This window comes from Marmota flaviventris, chromosome 5, assembly GCF_047511675.1.
Source record: "Marmota flaviventris isolate mMarFla1 chromosome 5, mMarFla1.hap1, whole genome shotgun sequence".
Classification (NCBI taxonomy): Eukaryota; Metazoa; Chordata; class Mammalia; order Rodentia; family Sciuridae; genus Marmota; species Marmota flaviventris.
Window position 1 is genome coordinate 82,311,804 of NC_092502.1, and position 8,744 is coordinate 82,320,547.

Below are 8,744 nucleotides of genomic sequence, written 5' to 3' on the forward strand. Positions count from 1 at the left end.
GACATATACTTGATTTTCAAAGGCCTGTTGTCCTTTTCAAATATTAAATGAGATTTAGAAGTACATTGAGTGTGTTAGTCAGACTTCAGTGACAAAAATAACTAAGGTCAACAACTTAAAGGAGGAAAGGTTTATTTTGGTACAGATTTAGAAGTGGTGTGAGCTCTTGGTTGTTTGGCCCTGTATACTTCTTAATAAATTCTACTACTATGGAACATGCATTGAACTAGGGTAAAGTCTGCCTTTGGACCATAAAGAAAAATTTTCACTATTATCCTATTTGTAGGTAATTTAGTGGTCAAAGCACTAAATTTGTATGACGAAGTAAGCTTATTCCTTGTTCATTTGACAATGAATATTGACTGCTCTAGAACTCCCTGAAGACACACCTACAGGAAGCCTAGGACCCAAGTTCAATCCCCATTCTGTTGCTTACTTAAAATATGCACAGTGTTTTCAGTTGCTATAGGAGTAATCTTGGAACACAATACTTGACATTTTTTATTGTTATATAATTAATTAAACAGAATGGGTTTCATTTTAGTATATTCATTCATTCACATAACATACTTGAGCACTTTAATTTCCCAAAGCCTCCTCTTGCCTTCTCTTTCTCACTCTCCCTGATTTCCTTCATCTATCATACTGGTCTTCTATTTTATGAGCTCTTTTCTACTTTTTTTTCCCCTCTACCTTCCATATATCAGGAAGAAAAAAAAAAAAAAACCTGTGCCCCTTCACTTTCTGAGTCTGGCTTATTTCCATTAAAATGATGCTTGACAATTCTATCCATATGCTTGCAAATGACAGAACTTCATTCTGCTTTATAGTGGAGTAAAGCTCTATTGTATAAATATAGCACATTTTCTTTATCCATTCATCAGTTGATAGACACCTAGGCTGATTCTGTAGCTTGGCTAATGTAAATTGTGTGCTACAAACATCAGTAAGGATATATCATTATAGAATACTGACTTTAGTTCTTTGGGGCACATAGCAAGGAATGTTATAGAAGGATCATATGGAGGTTATGTTCATAATGTTCTGAGGAACCTCCATACTGATTTCTGTAGTGGCTGTATTAATTTAAATTCCTAACAGTGCCTGATTTTCTTAACCTTGCTGAGAAACTTTCTTTCAGTTCATTGGAGAGTACATTCCCCTCCCAACCTCCCTAGTTACCACATACCTAGTACTGGTGCAGTCAGTTCCTTTTATTAATTTAAAAAAATATTTTTAGCTATAGATGGATACAATACCTTTATTTTTGTTTATTAAGTGTTTTTTTTAATGTGCTGAGGATCAAATCCAGTGCCTCACAAGTGCTAGACAAGTGCTCTCTACTACTGAGCTAAAACCCTAGCCCTTATTAATTTTATTTCTATTCTAAAAAACAATATTTCTGATTTTCACCTGGTTGCTGGCTCTCTGATATGACTTCTGAGGCTGTCCCACAGTCTTTCTCCCTCTTCATGCCACTGCAGAACCATTGTTTTGATTCAATTTCAGAGAGCAGCAACTACACAGTGGGTTCCTTTGGTCTACCATTTCCAGAACCTCTAAGACTTTACATTCTTGAAAGAACCTAAGTCATTTCATTTCCTCCACTCTAATGCTGTGCAATGTTCTGTAATATTTATGCAAAGGCCATTGTTTCTGTTCCTCTGGAGAACTCTAAAACTGTGAGTAGACACCTGTCATGGTAGTTTGTTCCCTCTTTATTATTTCTGAAACTTTTAGGCCCGGTTTGGACCCTAAAATAGTTGGAATTTTTGAAGGGAAGGCTGAGTCCTTCATAATCAGAGAGTAACTCCTAAAAATCTGGAGGAAAATCAGACTCTTCAGTATATCTGTGTCTGAAGGACATGTACCATTTCTTAATTGGTTTCCATTCAAACAAGCATGCTTGAAAAACAGAGATAAGGCCATTCCAACTAGGAAATATATTTTATTAACAGATTTTTTTTGCAATACTATTTTGATTTAAAATAATAGTAATAAAAGATAATAATATTTTTGGAAATATTATTTATTTGATGTCTCAGGAAAAGATTAAAATTACTTCAGCACAGGGATATTTATATCCTTGGTGGGTTTTTAAAAATTTTGCCCATTAGTGTCATTTATGAACAATATAATTAGGGAGTCAGATTAATCATTCTATTTTAAAGAGCTGACTTAAAATATAGCATTTGTAATAAAAGAAATTATTGGCCTAGAAATTAGTTTTTAAAAACTGATCTTTTATAAAAAATCTTTAATAATATATTTTTAGTAGTTGTGATCACCACTACTACCTTGAAAAATTTCTACATGTTTATAAAGGCCTTAGAAACACACAACCAACGGATCACAAATGAAGTTCATTAACTTAAAGTCCCTTTGGTCAATGATTTCCTGAGGGGATAATAGAGTTTCTAAGGACACATTAAAGTCTTTGTTACAAACAATATTAAGGACTAATTTAGAAGTGTTCTGCAGATTAAGAAGATAAACCAGATTAGTGTACTGATACCTGCTTCAGATAAATGTGTTTAATCATTGAATAATTCTATGATCAATTCCACATATTTTCAATATAGAATAAATTTTAAGATGAGTACTGTGTAGTAAAATATTTGCTTTTCATACTTTTAATTTTTCAATGTATTCAGACAGGGGAAAGCATAGGAGTTCTTATTTTTGATTAAGTAAACTCAGAATGTTTATGGCATAGAAAATTCAAGTTACATCCCTAATGAAGAGAATAAGATTTATAGTGCTAATCTCTTATAAATTAAAAGTTTATATGTTATTATTTCTTCTTTGGTTCTTAACTAGTTTTTTTTTTTTTTTTTTAGAAAAAATTACAGAGGTGGTTATATACAATGTAAACATACTTGCTGCAATGGATAAAGTTAAGTCTAAATCTTGGAGCATATCCATAATCATTTCCTTAGAATAAATTTTAGAAGCAAAACTGCTGCATCAAAAATATGCATATTTTAAAGCAATGAATATAAAATGGATAAAGCATGCTACTGAAAATTTTAGTTATTTTATTTTCCCTCTGGGTTGGATAGATAACTATTTCTGAGGACAAAGGGCGGGCATTTTGGGGCATATTTATTTCAATCTTGGCAATATATAATAAGATAAATAATAGAGCTTTAAAAGAGATTAAAGATGTTTTCTCATTGTAAATAATATATTGTACCTTGGGGGAAAGAGATGTGTTGAAGAGTACACAATGCATTCAGATGATGTGCTAATGACTATAGTTTGTATAAAGCTAAAGGGGAAAAAACTCACATTTTAATAGATTTGCATTATGTTGCATTTGCATGGAATGAAAGGGTGGTACCCCTTAGTTTGTTTTATGTTAATACAAAAGTATCTTTTAGTAGAAGCAACTGGCTGTGCTATTATAAGCATAAAATATTGAAAAGAGAGATATTTGCTGTTTACTTCAGTGGTGCAGAAATGAAGAAATTTTATTGGTAGTATTTTCTGCTTCTATATAAGAGAAGTAAACCCATATATGAGAGTATAAATATGAGATTGTGTTAATGTGAAGAGAATAGCCAAATTAGTGTATTTAATTCTCAGATGTGTAGCTCTGTTATAGACTCTGCATTTAGTTTTAATTTGGTAATTATTTAGAACTCAGTGCTGATAAACTAGAAAATTTTTCTATCTTAATTTAATATCAGTCTATACATATTCCATTTTCTGACTTTTCTGCCATTGAAATAAATATGGGAATTATATGCAGTGAAAAGAACACAGGGATTTTCATATAAAAGGATTAGAATTCAAATTTTGAACTTGACATGTATTAACTATGTAAATTTGTTCAATTTCATGTGTAAAAAAGCCCACCAAAACATACTGTCTTACAGTGACTTGTCTGTAGTCAAGTGTATTAATCTTTATTGTTGTAAAACTGACTATATTGGATGAGGTAAGGTAACATTATTAATAGAAAACCCTAAAATTTCTGTGACTGAATTCAATAAAAGTTTATTCCTCATTTATGCAATAGACCTAATTCACCAAGTTCAGCAATGGGCACCTATTGGCTTTTCCACCCCCTATATCAGAGTCCTCTACTACCTAGAAGACATAGAGAACGAGAGAGTATATAGAATTAAATGGGAAGTTTTCAGTGGGCCAGTCCAGGATGTTAAATAAATTGTATCCATATATGTTCTGTCAGCCAACATTTAGTCACATGACCACTCAGAAAAATTGGCTAGCTAGGTGCTTGCTAAAAATATGGATCTGGAATTTCCTCCAAAGGGTCATGTGTTTAAAAGTCTTTGTCCCCAGCTTGGTATTATTGGAAAGTGGTGGAAAGTTTAAGACAGGGCTTAGTGGGAGGTATTCAGGTTGTGGAACAATGACCTTGAAGGGAAAAGGGGGACCCCAGCCTCTCTTCACTCTTTTTTGCTTCCCAGCCAGGAGGTGAGTGAGCAGTTTTTGTTTTTGTTTTTTTGGTTTTTCCCCTTCTACATGCTCTCACCATGATTTTTCTGATTTAAGCTCAAAGCACTAGGCTAGTTGATCATGGAATGAAGCCTCCAGATATACCTTGCTTCTTATTATTTGACTCATGCATTTTTGTAGTAATATAAAGCTGGCTAAGAACTAAATAGTCTAGGGTTATTGTCATAAGCTAGTCTAAGCATTCACAAATATTAGGGTTTTTTTTAAAGTGGATGTTTGTAACCTACAATCACAGTGATAAATGATGGCTCCAGTTTCTATCCTCATTAGTTGTTATATGTGTTTCCCTGTATATAATGTATTTCTATCTGAATGTGTTAAAGATTTACTTTTCATATATACCTTCGTGTTATTTTCTTTCTTTTATTATGTGTGGGTTTGTTGATCAGTGGATTTATAGTTTTAATTAAATCTGGACACTTGGGAGGATCACAGTTTTTTCCAAATGACTTTTCTTTGCCTTTGTTTCCTACACTTCTAGCATTACAGTTATATTTTGTTAGACTGCTTGGTATTATCTTGTAGGTCATTGATGCTCTGATTTTTTTTTTCCTAATCTTTTCCTCCTCTTCATTTTGGATGGTTTCTATTGCTATGCATTCTAGTTCACTTATCTTACTTCTATAGTATCTAAACTGTTATGAATCCTTTCTAATGTTTTATTTTAGAAATGATAATTTTTACCTCTAATATTCCATTTGGTTCTTTAAAATATTTTCTATTCGTCTTCTCTTTGTGTCACTGTTTTTCTTTAAATATTTGAATATAGTTATTATAACTATTTTAACATCTTTGTCTTAAATTTTATTGTTTCAATTTTTTATAACAGTTTGTATTGACTCATTTTTCTCTTATACAGGTTACATATTCCTGCTTTTAAAAATATGGCATATAGCTGGGTATGGTGGTACACACCTGTAAACCCAGTGACTCAGGAGGCTGAGGCAGGAGGAATACAGATTCAAAGCCAACCTCAGCCATTTAGCAAGACCCTAAGCAACTTATCAAGACCCTCGCTCAAAATTTAAAATACAAAGTATTGGGAATGTGGCTCAGTGAGAGAGCATCCCTCAATTTAATCCCCAGCATTGTGTGTGTGTATCCAGTATATTTTTAATTGGATGTGGACATTGAATTTTACGTTGTTTAAAGTCTAGATTTTTTCTCATCTTTTAAAAAAAGTTGGATTTTGCTTTGATAGTTAATTTAGTTACAGTTTAGTTTGGCCAATTTATTGCTTGTTTTTAAGCTTTGTTTAAATGAATCCAGAGTTACTTTTGTTTTAAAATAACAGCCTTACCACTAAGGAATTGACTTTTTGGACCTCTACTGAATGTTCCCAGGAAACTATACTTTAGATATTGTTGGACCATATTCTAGTCATGAATGAACTTTGGAATAACTCATGCTCCATTGATTTTATTCAGCCTTTCCAGATTTCTTGAGCTTTCTGTGATATTCTTTTCTCTTTGGAATTCTGCCCTATAAAATTCTTCCAACTGTCTCAGTTGCCTCAGTCATTGAACTTTGATTTTTTGGCTTTCTCACAGAAAATTCTATATTTTCTTATAATCCCCCATTCAGCTCCATGGTTCAGACAATCTCTTTAAAAAGAAGCTGGGTAATTATAATCTTAAATTCATTTGTTCCTCTTTTCTTAGGTATCACGCTTCTATATTGCTTATAGTCCAATATCTAAAAATCCTTTCCTATATATTTGTATAGTTTTCAAGTTGTTTCTGGAGGGAAGGTAATTATTTTTTTGCTCCTCCATTATGGCCAGAAGTGAAAAGCTCAACCCAAATACTTCTTGCCCACAATTTGAAATATATTTTTTAAGGTTACCTATTTCATAGTGAGATGCTGTCTCTAAATAAAATATGAAAAAGGGCAGGGGATGTGGCTCAGGGTTAAGCACTCCAGGGTTCGATCCCCAGTACCAAAAAAATAAAAAAAAAAGGATAGAATTTTTTTTTGGTCTCTGAAGGGCGGTCATGATCTGGCATATACCAAATAAAAATGCTAAACATGACCAATTAACCTGTTTAAATAATTCTTTCTTATAAACTCCTTTTGTTTTACTTAGTTTTTTTTTCATCACTGTGACCAAAAGACCTGACAGGACACTTAAAGAAAGAAAAGTTTATTATGGGGCACATGGTTTCAGAGGTCTCAGCCCATAGATGGCTGTCTTTTTTGCTCTGGACCCAAAGTATGGCAGGACATCATGGCAGAAGAGAAGGTGAAGAAAAGCAGCTTAGGACCTGGCACCAGGAAGTAGAGAAAAAATTTCCCTCACCACAGAAAAATATATATACTCCAAAGATACACCTTCAGGGACTTACCTCCTCAAGCCACACCCTACCTGCCTACAGTTTCCTCCCAGTTAATCCCAATCAAGGGACAAATGCACTGATTAGATTAAGATTCTCATAATCCAATTGTTTCACCTCTAAACTTTCTAGCATTTTCTCACACATGAGCTTTTGGGGAATACTTCATATCCAAACCATAACACCCTCTCCAATTTAATCTTTAATCCTTTTGTTCCTGCTATTTTCTAAGAGATGAAGTCATGGAGAAGAACTTATCTAAAAAATACAATAATTATCAGTGTGACAGCCCTCTCATAGATGCTTTGTTTACAAAGGAATGATCAGTTTCATTTTTCAGGAATGGATTTGTTTGAGACACTAATCCCAATAGTGCTCATTTTAGCCAAGCAGAATTGATGCAATTCAAACCAATCTTTAAGGGGATTGATATTCTAAATCAGACTTGCAGATGACTTTTTTTTTCTTACAGGGTACATTCAAGATATTATTTTAGTCTCTATTTTATAATATATTTACTCCTTGCAAATATTATTCTAAGTGAACTAGGTTATTGGTATTTTTTACTACTACATGTTTTAGTGAATGTGTTTAAATGTTTAGTTTTGTTCTTCTCTTTATTACTGTTATGCTCTTTTTTTGTGTGGTACTGGGGGACAAACATCCTGCCACATGCTAGGCAAGTGCTCTGCTGCTGAGTCACATCCCAGCCTCTTTATTGTTATAAAGGAGTGTGTATGTGAAATGAGGCAAGGGATTTTACCCAGAAAAATAGATAAATGGATTACTAAATGTGTTCCTTTAATGGAGATCTTTAAAAATATACATTTCCATATCTTTTGGGTTGATTTTTGATAGACCTGATCCAGATAAAGATGTGTTAGCTTATGTTTCTTTATTCTCAATGTATTTCCCAAAGGTATTAAGGTTGTAATGTCAGATATAAGATTATGTTAAATACTGCTATTTTAAATCACGGAGATCATTACTATTTTTATTCTTATGTCTTTTCTTTTTTTCTCCTGATTAAAGACTAAGTGAACAAGATGCATGAATTCGATAAGTATTTCCTGAACACTTCTGTATGATAGGAATTGCTTTATATGCTGGAAAGTTAGCAATAAATATGGGAGACAAGATTTCTGTGCTCATCAAGCTCACTTATACTGATTGGGGATGGAAAATAAATAATACAGAAGCAAATAAGCAATTGAACAATAAAAAAATTAAAGTAACAATAGGAGCCATAGTACAAAATAAAATAGAGCGAAGTGTTAACAGTGTCTTCTTGAAGGTACATTCTGGTGAAGAAGTAAAACTTCAGCTTAAATGTGAGTGATAAGCAGTCAGGTGTGTGAAACAGCTAGGCCAAAGGCCCTGAAGCACATGTGTTGCAGGAACAATTGCCACCGCTCTCCTCAAGCACACAGGGAGGAAGAAATTTAAAACAAAACAAAACACAAACTTATGATAGCAGAAAAAAAGTAGTGTCATATAAGAGATACAGGGAAAGTAGGGATAAGATGACTAAGGCTTTGTAGTCCATATTTCAAAATGCTCTTCTGAATAATTATGTAATTTAGCAAATGCTTACTTTTTAGGATGTATTTGTTAGTACTTTGACTTTTCCATATGCAACTTGAAGGTAAAATTTTTCTTCTTATGGTTGCATCTTCTTGGGTTGTATCCAATTTTGAATGACTAGAAACAGTGACGTGGTGAACACATTTTATACCTTTGCTAGTCCCTTCTCAGCTCATTAGAATCTGCCACAAAATGATGAGCACTGGACAGCTGTGAACTTTATTGATAGATATTATCTTAATCACCTTTCACACCATATTGAAAGGTTTGTGGTGACACAGTTCTTCAGTGTATAATTAGAGTTTGGCTTTCGAACTTTAATGAGTACATAATTGGCTA